The following is a 10,970-nucleotide window of genomic DNA, read 5'->3' as shown; positions in this document are numbered from 1 at the left end:
GAAAGGTTACACCCAATGTGTTATGCCCATACTATAGAACACTACATTACTAAGCAATAAATAGGAATTAGGAATTAACTATTGACATATGCAACAACTCAAATGAATACCCAGGGATTTATGCTGAGTATGATTCTATTTACATAACTTTTTTAAATGATAAAGTTATAAAGATGGAAAACAGATTAGTGGTGGTCAGGCATTACAAAGTGGGTGTGGGCAGGACAGAGGGAAGGTGGTTACAGCTATAATAGAGAAATGTGAGGGATCGTTGTGGGGATGAAAATATTCTGTACCTTATCTCCACCAAGGCCCTATCCTGGTTTTATGACTGCACTATGGTTTTGCAAGATGTTGCTATTTGGTGGGCAGGGGTACTGGGTGAAGAGTATATGGCATCTCTGTTTTATTTCTGCCCTCTGGTTAAACGTTGACTTATACACTGAGGGAAAATACTGAATAAAGAAAACAAAAGGAAATACCAAGATACTCACTTCAAGCTGTGTGTGAGGATGGGGAGGGAAGAGACAGATTTGAGAGTTTTAAGTAGTCAATAACTGTTGAAATAGTGCAGGAGGTGCAGGAAGAGTCTGTAATAAGAATGTTGGCTGACTAAGTTGAAACCATTCATCTTAGTTCAGATTGAGAACACAGAAGGTCGGTAGCAATTCGAGGTTTAGGTAGATAGGAGGAGGTGTTGAGGTCAGTTTGGGCCACTTAAGGAGCTGGCTGTACAGGTGGGCAATAGAAAACATGGATCTGGGGACGCCTGGGTGGCTCAGCGGTTCAGCGTCTGCCTTTGAATCAGGTCATCCTGGAGTCCCGGGACTGAGTCCCACATCAGGCTCCCTGCATGGGGCCTGCTTGCTTCTCCCTCTGCCTATGCCTCTGCCTCTCTCTCTGTGTGTCTCTCATGAATAAATAAACTCCTAAAAAAAAAAAGACTTTAAGCATGGATCTGGCTATCAGGAGAGGGTCTGAGGCTGCATATTGGGTTTGGCTGCATTAATGGAAGTCACTTGAGACCATAAATTTGGGTAAAACCTAGAATACATATAGCAGCCTACATGCTCTACAATATCATCCTCTCTCCTCAAAACACAGCTGGAAACCAAAATTAGCTAAAGCTTAATAAATCCATGGGAGAGATTGAAAAGGGAAAGTCCTCACCAGAAATCCACCAATTAGAGCAAGTTTTCCCATGTTTCCTTAACCTCGTTTCTAATCATAGATCTGTGCCTTTGCATATGCCTGTGTATTTGTGGCTCATATGTAAAGTTAAATATCCTGATTATTCATTTTCACATCTTTTGTCTTGGGTTCCTTTCAGGACTCTACTCCGAATAGCCTTTACCCAAGGCTGAGTTTACAATCCTGCACCAATACCCAGACACTTTATCTGATATAATGTCTGTGTTTGTTTTAAGCAGCTGGTAGCTCTGCAGTTAACTCAAGTTTCTTACCACATATAGAGCAAAGGACTGAAGGAAATCTTGGGCCTAGAGTACGGGAGGTCAGAACTTCATGACACATTCTTCATCTAACTGGGGGGCAGTGATTGTCAAAATTTTAGACATGTGACTGATTATTCCAGCTGCAGCTTTCTCCAGAAATCCAACCCATGAACCTAAAGAAGGCTGAGCAGTCTGGGTAAAATGGGGACTGCAATCCCAGAGTACTGTACACTCAGCTCCTTCTTCCCTCTGGGGACAGTGGGCCCTCCCACCCACAGAACTCTGGGTTACTATCTGAGTCTTTCTGGGGAAGCTTAGTGCTACAGGATCCTGCCTCACATATGGACTTCATCTAGGGCTGACAGCCATCCTGAACATATACAACATGCCGTCTTTGTAATTTTGTCCTGTATGCTATATTGACTGTCAGGACATACCCTAAATTGTCCTGTATTCAGCTTTTTTCAGTAAGTCACAAAAGTTCAGCAGTTAGAGTCGGTTTTCAATCACAAAAATTGGTTATTAAATCACTTAAGGCAACACTAGTTGAAAACCATACCTCCACAAATAAAGATCTGATTTCTCTGCATTTTTGGCTGAAGGAAGTTCAAAGAGGATGGACTTAGAATTAAAGGAAATATTCAAGAAAGAGTACTTTTGGCCATAGTCCCAAGTCATGAACAAGTAACCATCATTAACTACTTTGTGAGTTTGATATGTACAGCCAGATTGTTGACGAATGCTTCTCCCCAGTAACTAAGCTTCTACAACACAGCATGTCAATGTCAGCTCCAAGCTTCTGAACGTCAGCCAATCAGAGACAGCCTCACACTTCCAGATGGCATCCAGTCAGGGGCCAGGATTTTGAACATCAGGGGATTGGTTGCAGCCTTACTCCAGTCACCACAGGAACACCCCTGAATGTCTGTCTGTCCCTAAACACTCTGATCCTGAATGTCAGCCACTCCTTGAATCCCCACATAGCTAAATCTTATTTAGAGTCACCTGTGGCTTTGTTCAGAAAGACTGCGCCTTACAGGTACAGTTCTCCCTTCAGGCAAACAGGGAGTTCACCTTTTTTGGATCAAATAGGGAGTTCAAGTCATTCTTAGTTCACCAGTTCACGACACTTTCAACCGTTCAACCCTTTTAGGGACCTGTTCGGACTTGCTCATGGCAGGCACATTGAGTGATGTGCAAATTCAGTCTTTTCAGTTCTTGCAATGCTTGTTTACATCTGTCTTTATTTGTGTATATGTGAACCTCAAAATGCCCAACACAAGTGTAAATGCTGTGACAAATTTTATGAACGGTGGACATTTCTTAAATGAGGAACAAGTCCTTTCATAGCTTCTTGTGAGTATGCAACTGTTCATTCAATATAGAAAATGAGGGAAAGTCAGATATAAACCAGTATATACTAACAGGTGAGCATGAGATTTCCTCGACTGGTACCAAAGACTGTGAAAAAAATAACTTTTTTATTGAGAAATTCACATGAAGAACATAAAATAGTCACAGTAGAAGTTGTAATGGCCTTCTATACTATATATAAAGACATCAGTCTTTCAGCTCAAATGACTGTTCAAATGTACTACTACCAGAAGTATTTTCTGATTCCAAAATTGCAAGCAAATTTAGAAGTACCAAAGAGAAATCATAAAAAATGTAATAGTTCCATTTACTATCAGAGAGATTACCAAAGATCAGAATGGTAATTCTAAATGATCCACGCTAAAATATCTAAACCTTTTTACACCATGGCTATATTATATATCCAACTAATAACACTGCAGGAAAACTTTTTTCCTTCGCTTGAAGGATAGCTTTCATATGAAAAAACTTGCCATTATGAGCAAAATCCCTTCCAGATGAAACTTCAGAAAGAAAAGATTTTTGCAGACTCTTTTAGAGTGAATGAGGAAAATGTACTGCTTTTTGTAAAGGTAAAACAAGTACAAATTTTGTTGGATATTGGTAGATGGGTGTAAAGTTTACAAAAAATTGAAGCAGAACATGAATGATTCTATGGAAAATGTTGGCTGTACTCCTCGTATTCTACAGAATTCTACTCAAATAGCATCTGATGTCCTTTCTATTCACATTAAAGTAATTGGCATAAAATTGTCCTTTTACTTCAGCATTTGTATGGTTTGCATTTAACAGATATTTTTTGTGATTTTATTGGCATCCACTATTCTTCAATCCTCTCCCATTCAGAAAGCAATTGGCTCTCTTTAACAATTACAGCTGAATAGCTCTTCAGCTTTTTTTATTTATTTTTATTTTTTATTTTTTAAAGATTTTATTTATTCATTCATGACAGACACAGAGAGAGACACAGAGAGAGGCAGAGACACAGGCAGTGGGAAGCAGGCTCCATGCAGGGAGCCCAACACGGGACTCAATCCCGGGTACCCAAGATCACGCCCTGGGCTGAAGACAGGCACTAAACCGCTGAGCCACACAGGGATCCCTCTTCACCTTTTTTTAAACACTGAATTCACACTTTATGAAGAAAAGACCACCCAAATTTTTCTTAACTTTTAAAACTATACTTTGAGTTAAGCCTACTTATTTCTCATTCATGGTTTTCAATATCTCTTTTGTAACAGGATTTTGCAAAGTGAAAGAAGAGCAGGGTTATTGTACTCAATTGCTTAAAGGAACTTGACTGTGTAAAAGAAATAAATGATGAAAAAATTCATCCTCGTAAGTGTCAAGGCTTTTTTCTTAAAACGGACAACATGACCTCTGAATGGGAAAGAAATTATACTGACTTGAAGTGGGATAATTATTATGGTACTTGCCATGACCATATTTTGAAACAGATTTAATGGAAGAATTTGATTTTTTCACACAGATATTACTATATACTCTTCTAGCATGCGAACAATTGCAATCGTGTAATGTTAAAGAAAGGAATTTAAAAAATGATGACAGTGTTCTGTCAATAGACAACAATGAAAAAACTTGTTGATCAGTAGGTATAAATAATCTTGAGAATGGAAAAATAAATTGTCATGCTTAAATCAAGTTGGAAGAAAAAATCCTCATAGTTGTTAACTTTATGCCAATACATGTTTTGTATACTGGCTGACAATGCTTAACACTGAATGTATGCTCTTATTAATGATTCTTCAGTAGACAAAAGAATGGAGTAAGTTGATGGCAACCAGTGTGGAAGCTAATGCTACAATGTTAAGTAAACTCTAACTGCAAGGAATTCTACAAGCAAATTTTGTAAGATAAGGAATTGTTAAAGATGCAAACAATCAGGGAAATATAATTAATGAAAGAGATATATAACTTAGATAATTGATAAATAATAGTTTTTATAAGTATGTTCTATGTAATATTTTTCTATCAGTGTATATCATACACATAGGCAATTAGAACTGATTCAACTCAGTTTCCAAAGAAAGCAAGACAGAAAAGGATATATCCAGCTCTATTCTGTTTATATAAAGTTCAGGCTAAATTAAACAGCATATTCTTTATAGTCTCATACATACACAGTAAAACCAAAAGGAAGAAAGAGCAAGAAGAGAATTCAAAAGTGAAAATTTAGCAGAAAGAGAAGGAGATGTTCCAGGCAATAAAATCATATGGGGCTTGGGGTGTGTTGGTTTGGAAAATATTTAATGCTATAAGGCCACAGAATTAATAATTTAAAGCTCATTTTTGACAATGAAATGGCAAATTTTAAAATAAAGATGGCGCAAAAGATAGCTAGCATTCCTAGACACATTTAAATGTGCCCAACTTTACCTCTAAGGAGATCCTGGTTTTAGGAAATTATAATGAACTCATTATTGCAATGTCTTAATTCAGTTAAGTATCGATGCTGGGGCCATATTCCTCTGTTTATTTCACTATCACATATTTATTATGCTCCATAGAAATGCATTCTATCTCAGTGTCTTTATGAAACTGATAATTGGAAGTGATCTGTCACTCTAAAATTAGGAAAGTTGTCCACAAACAGTTGCTTGAGTAGCTAAAGATACATTTTCAGTTCATGTGTTAATGGGGAAATTAACACTGCTGGTAATGTTAAATAAGAAACTGTGCATCCTGAGCATTTTGAGAGACAGCTGGTCTCCCTTTCACTTGTATTACCCTTGTTGCTCTGGGACTTCTGGCCAGAGACCAGTATGCCAACACTACCCTTTATTTTAAGGCTCCCAGTGTGTTTCTTTCTTTTTTTTTTTTTTAAAGATTTTATTTATTTATTCATGAGAGACACAGAGAGAATGAGAGACACAGGCAGAGGGAGAAGCAGGCTCCATGCAGGGAGCCCGGTGCGGGACTCCATCCTGGGTCTCCAGGATCACACCCTGGGCCAAAGGCGGTGCTAAACTGCTGAGCCACCCGGGCTGCCCTCCCAGTCTGTTTCTGTAATAAATAGCAGAGCACTGGAGTCTGCAGGGCTTTCAAGATACATCTTTCTGAAAAGGTGCACTTTATATATGAATGAGCTAGGTATTGTCAGTACATGCTTTAGGAAGGAAGGAAGCCTAAAAACAACAAACTAATTTGTCACTTAGGAAGTTTCCCAGTTGGGACGCCTGGGTGTGGTTAAGCATTTGCCTTTGGCTGAAGGGATGGTACCAAGGTCCCCGGATCGGACATCGGACTTCCTGCATGGAGCCTGCTTCTCCCTCTGCCTGTGTCTCTGCCTCTCTCGTGGTCTCTCAGAGAGACAGACATACAGACAGACAGACACAGACAGAGGGAGAAGCAGGCTCCATGCAGGGAGCCTGATGTGGGACTCGATCCCAGGACTCCAGGATCATGCCCTGGGCCGAAGGCAGGCACCAAACCGCTGAGCCACCCAGGGATCCCCAATAAATAAAATCTTAAAAAAAAAAGTTTCCTAAGATATTAAAAGTACCATGCTCATTTTAGAAGCTGCCATCTCACCCAATTTCCCCTAAACATGTGCCAGATAAGAAATGCAAGCACCTGAAGGAACTGGTCAGAGTGAACCAAAACGTGGGACTCAAGAATGTCTTTCTGGATAAGGCGCTGGGCCATGCCTTAGAGTAACAATGGCTCTTTTTTAGTTGGTCCTGAATGATTTTGTCTATTTCCATTGACCAATGGAAAATTTACGACCCGGCTGCTCTGTGATGTTAGTAGGACAGATGTATCACAACGTGGATTTTCATTCATGTCTGAGGTGGAGCACAGCAACATTTTCACAGACTAAATGAAGAGAATATATTAAATTCAGAGGAGATTCTCTCACAAATGAGTGCACCATCTTCTGGAGCACAGCCTAACAGTAGATTGAGTATAAATGGCCTTGGGTGGAGTATGTAAATAATTCATTAGGCAGGAAATGAGAGTTTTACTATTAGAAACATAGTGAGATTCTTTTTGTCTCTGTAAGAAAGCTTTTCGTGACAGAGGAGAATCAATCATCTGATCAAATGCCTTTTCTGCCTTTTGAAACAGCACAGTGCTAATGCATTTTCCCTTCTTCCTCTTTGTAAAATGTAAATTCTTATAACACACATTTTATTGTTGGCAGAGAGAAGCTAGGACTTTGGCTTCAGAGTGAGGACACTCTCCTGAGGTTCAAGAGAAATGCAGCAGCATCCTGCCCCTTCTCTGAGCTGACCTATAGCAAGTGAGTCCCCTCTTCCAATGTTTTCAGGTTCTATAGTACAACACTTCTAAGGTAGCACTTTTACTTCACTATAATAAAGAATAGATTTTTCAAAAGGTTTGAACTATAAAATCTATTCTTGAGCAGCAATCTTTTCAATTCTTTCCAGTTTTTTCAACCAATAAACAGCTAGTTTCCCTAAAATTCTCTGAATTCTCTCATACTCACTCTCACACCTGTAAATGCTATATTGTATGAACAATCTTCAAATTTAATTCAAATAATACCTGGAAGAGAAGATTCTATTACTTAATAATAGGTTCTTATTCCTGTCACTTGAAGGGAGAAAAAGGCAAGAAATTAAGAAACAAAAAGATCAGGAGATGGAGCGTTCAGTACACTAAGTCAGTGATGAGCACTGAGCATTGTATACAATAAAAAAATAAAATATTTTTTAAAAACACATGTTTTTTTTAAGATTATAAAGACAATATTAGGGAATTTAGATAAGCTACAAGCATAAAAACAAAATTAAAATATGTACCTATAACCTCATCATTTCATTATTCACTTAATTAAGATTTTACATATTTTTTAAGATTTTATTTATTTATTCATGAGACACACAGAGAGAGGCAGAGACACAGGCAGAGGGAGAAGCAGGCTCCCTGCAGGGAGCGGGATGCAGGACTAGATCCTGGGACTCGGGGATCACACCCTGAGCCAAAGGCAGACCTTCAATCGCTGAGCCACCCAGGCATCCCTTATTTTATGTATTTTAATACTTTTAATTGTACAAATGCTCCTACCACCACTGAGGGTGAGGATGATAAGAATAATAATGGCTAAGCGCTTTCTTTGTGCTAGATCAGTTTTAAGTACTAAATGTCTTAACTGTCCTTCACCAAAAGCCATGTGTAGATATACCATCTCCATTTTGCATGTGGGGAAACTGAGGTCTTGAACTACTAGGTAACATGGCTAACATTATTAGCAATAAAGCCAATATTAGCAATAAAGCCAAAGTTTAACCATTCTAAGCTGCCTTAAATTTGCACGTGTGTGCGGGCATGTGTAATTCCAGGATGTGATTAATATGCAACTATTGTACAGCTGCTTCAAAGCCCAGTCAAGTGGGGTAAATGGGAATAATCTTTCCTTGACACTAGAGGGACATTTTGGTTATTCATACATCTACAGATATTTATTCATACATCCATGGTTGGATACTTTGGCTGCTCAAGTACCTCTTCGCTATTGTAAATAGTACTGCTATAAAAACATGAGTGTGCAAATAGCTCTTTGAAATCTTGATTTCAGTTTTTTGGATGTATATCGAGAAATGGAATTGCTGGATCATATGGCAATTTTACTTTTATTTTGAAGAAATGCCATACTATTTTCCATAGCTGCTGTACCATTACATTCCCATCAACAATACACAAGGCCTCCTATTTATCTACATCCTTACCAATACTTATTTTTTATTTTGATAATAGCTATCCTAAGGAGGTGTGGGGGGATATCTCATTACAGTCACTTTATTTATTTATTTTTTTCATTACAGTCACTTTAACCTTTTGAGAGAGGCTTTCCTTCTCGGAGCCTCTCTGACAGTGTTATTAATCTGAAGCAAATGGGTAAGCAAATAGACAACATAGGCTATATAAATTGAGCCATCATTAATAGAAGGCGGACTTGGGCAGCCCCGGTGGCTTAGCAGTTTAGCGCCGCCTTCAGCCCAGGGCCTGATCCTGGAGGCCTGGGATCAGGTCCCTGTTGGGCTCCCTGCATGGGGCCTGCTTCTCCCTCTGCCTGTGTCTCTGCCTCTCTCTCTCTCTCTCTTTCTCTCTGTGTGTCTCTGATGAATGAATAAATAAAATATTTTTTAAAAATAGAACGCAGATTTTAAGATATTCACTAGTAACTACAACACAGAGAGAAACACGTTAAATGTACTTAGAGGGAAATTTTTCAATAAAAGGGGCAGATTCAGAATCTCCTATCTACCTAACTCCTTACTCTATCTTCAAGAGACACCGAAAATTACATATCATAAATTCTGAATGCCTGAGATCATCTTTACGTTTAATTTCTTTCCATCCACATGAACAGCCAATTGCTGTATCTAGGCATCTTTCTTTGTGGCAAGGCTAGATTTTAAGCCAAGCCCCTTGTCTAATTTTGGGCTGATTTTATCTAAACCAAAACATGGCAGTTACTAAATTTTAAATCATCTTCTATTTCTAATTTCAGATATTGTATGCTGCTACTCACAGAAATTCAGGAGCACCCCAGGATTAGATATAAATTTCTGACTAATCTTCAACATATCCACCTAAAATTCAGTGTTAAGAACATATATGTCCTCAACTCTGAATAATCATCCCAAATTTATGGGTACAATTCTCCATTTATTCCCGGAAAATATCTTCATCCATTTCTTTTCAGAATCCTGTACTTAAAATGATCGAATCTAGGATCCTTTGGAAGAATTAATAATAGTTTAGTCCAACCATTAACATTTTATACTTTCTCCATCAATCTTGCCCCAGTGGAGCTTCCATTTCCCAACCAATAGAATTGTGTCCCTGCCAACAGTTTGCTAACGAGCTTCCTGTGCAGGAAACTGCCTCTGATGGGAGGAATAAGAGGAGGAAGTAGGGCTTGCCAAATAGTGTCCCTACTAGTAGTTCTAATTCCTAAAGTGCTGTGACAGAAGAAATGAGTCAAAAAGTTTTGGAATAAGGGAATAGAAGTTTGGAGGTACACACACCAAAAATAAAAAAAACAGGGATCCCTGGGTGGCGCAGCGGTTTGGCGCCTGCCTTTGGCCCAGGGCGCGATCCTGGAGACCCGGGATTGAATCCGACCCGGGATTGAATCCCACGTCGGGCTCCCGGTGCATGGAGCCTGCTTCTCCCTCTGCTTGTGTCTCTGCCTCTCTCTCTCTCTCTCTGACTATCATAAATAAATAAAAATTAAAAAAAAAGAAAATTTCCTTTAAAAAAAAATAAATAAAAAACAAAAAACAAAAACAAAAAAACCAAGAATATATCTTGGAGGAGTTAAGCAGGGGCAGGGAAAAGGAGAAGGGAAAGACTCAGCAATGAGAAAATAAAGCAAATTATGTGAAATGTAGAGAATCTTCCACCCTGTATAGGGCCCTGTATGCTCCATAGACTGAGGGTGGGGCTGGAGAGGGGCTGTCCTACTATCTGGCTTTTTCATGAGGTGCCCCTGTATCAGTGCTTCTTCAGATCGGCCTGAAGAAAGGCTGCTGTATGGGGTCTTTAAACTGTTGCCCCATGGAACATTGCAGAAAGACCTCATGAGTCCAGAATGTCCTAAGCAATCCTTCATGTGCCTCAACATCTCTTCGCCAATGACTGAGGTAAGCAGGTTGTGAAGAGGAGCATAGCTGAACAGCTCTCTGTGAAGACTGAAAATTAAGGTCCATCACTGCTTAACTAAAGAAAGACTAACATGCAAAATATGAAACCAGAACAGAAGCCACCTCTTATCTATAAAACTCAAAAGTAGGTAGCTGGAAGGTTGGCAAACCCTCGGCACATCAGGTGCAAGGATTAGAGAAGTAAGATTATTTGCCAGATCTGGGTAGGAGGCTAATGTTACAAGCTTTAGTCAAGATCTAGTCAAGATCAGAAGCTAGAAGTGACTAGCCCTACCATTTGAGCAATATCAGTGTGTGCAGCTGAGTGAAGTGCTGGGTGAATACCCACTATTAAATTAAGGAACACAGGGACGCCTGGGTGGCTCAGGCGTTTGGCGCCTGCCTTTGGCCCGGGCGTGATCCTGGAGTCGTGGGATCAAGTCCCACATCGGACTCCCTATGTGGAGCCTGCTTCTCCCTCTGCCTGTGTCTCTGCGCCTCTGTG

The sequence above is a fragment of the Canis lupus genome, chromosome X (genome assembly GCF_011100685.1).
Source record: "Canis lupus familiaris isolate Mischka breed German Shepherd chromosome X, alternate assembly UU_Cfam_GSD_1.0, whole genome shotgun sequence".
Classification (NCBI taxonomy): domain Eukaryota; kingdom Metazoa; phylum Chordata; class Mammalia; order Carnivora; family Canidae; genus Canis; species Canis lupus.
This window is presented reverse-complemented; position numbering follows the sequence as displayed.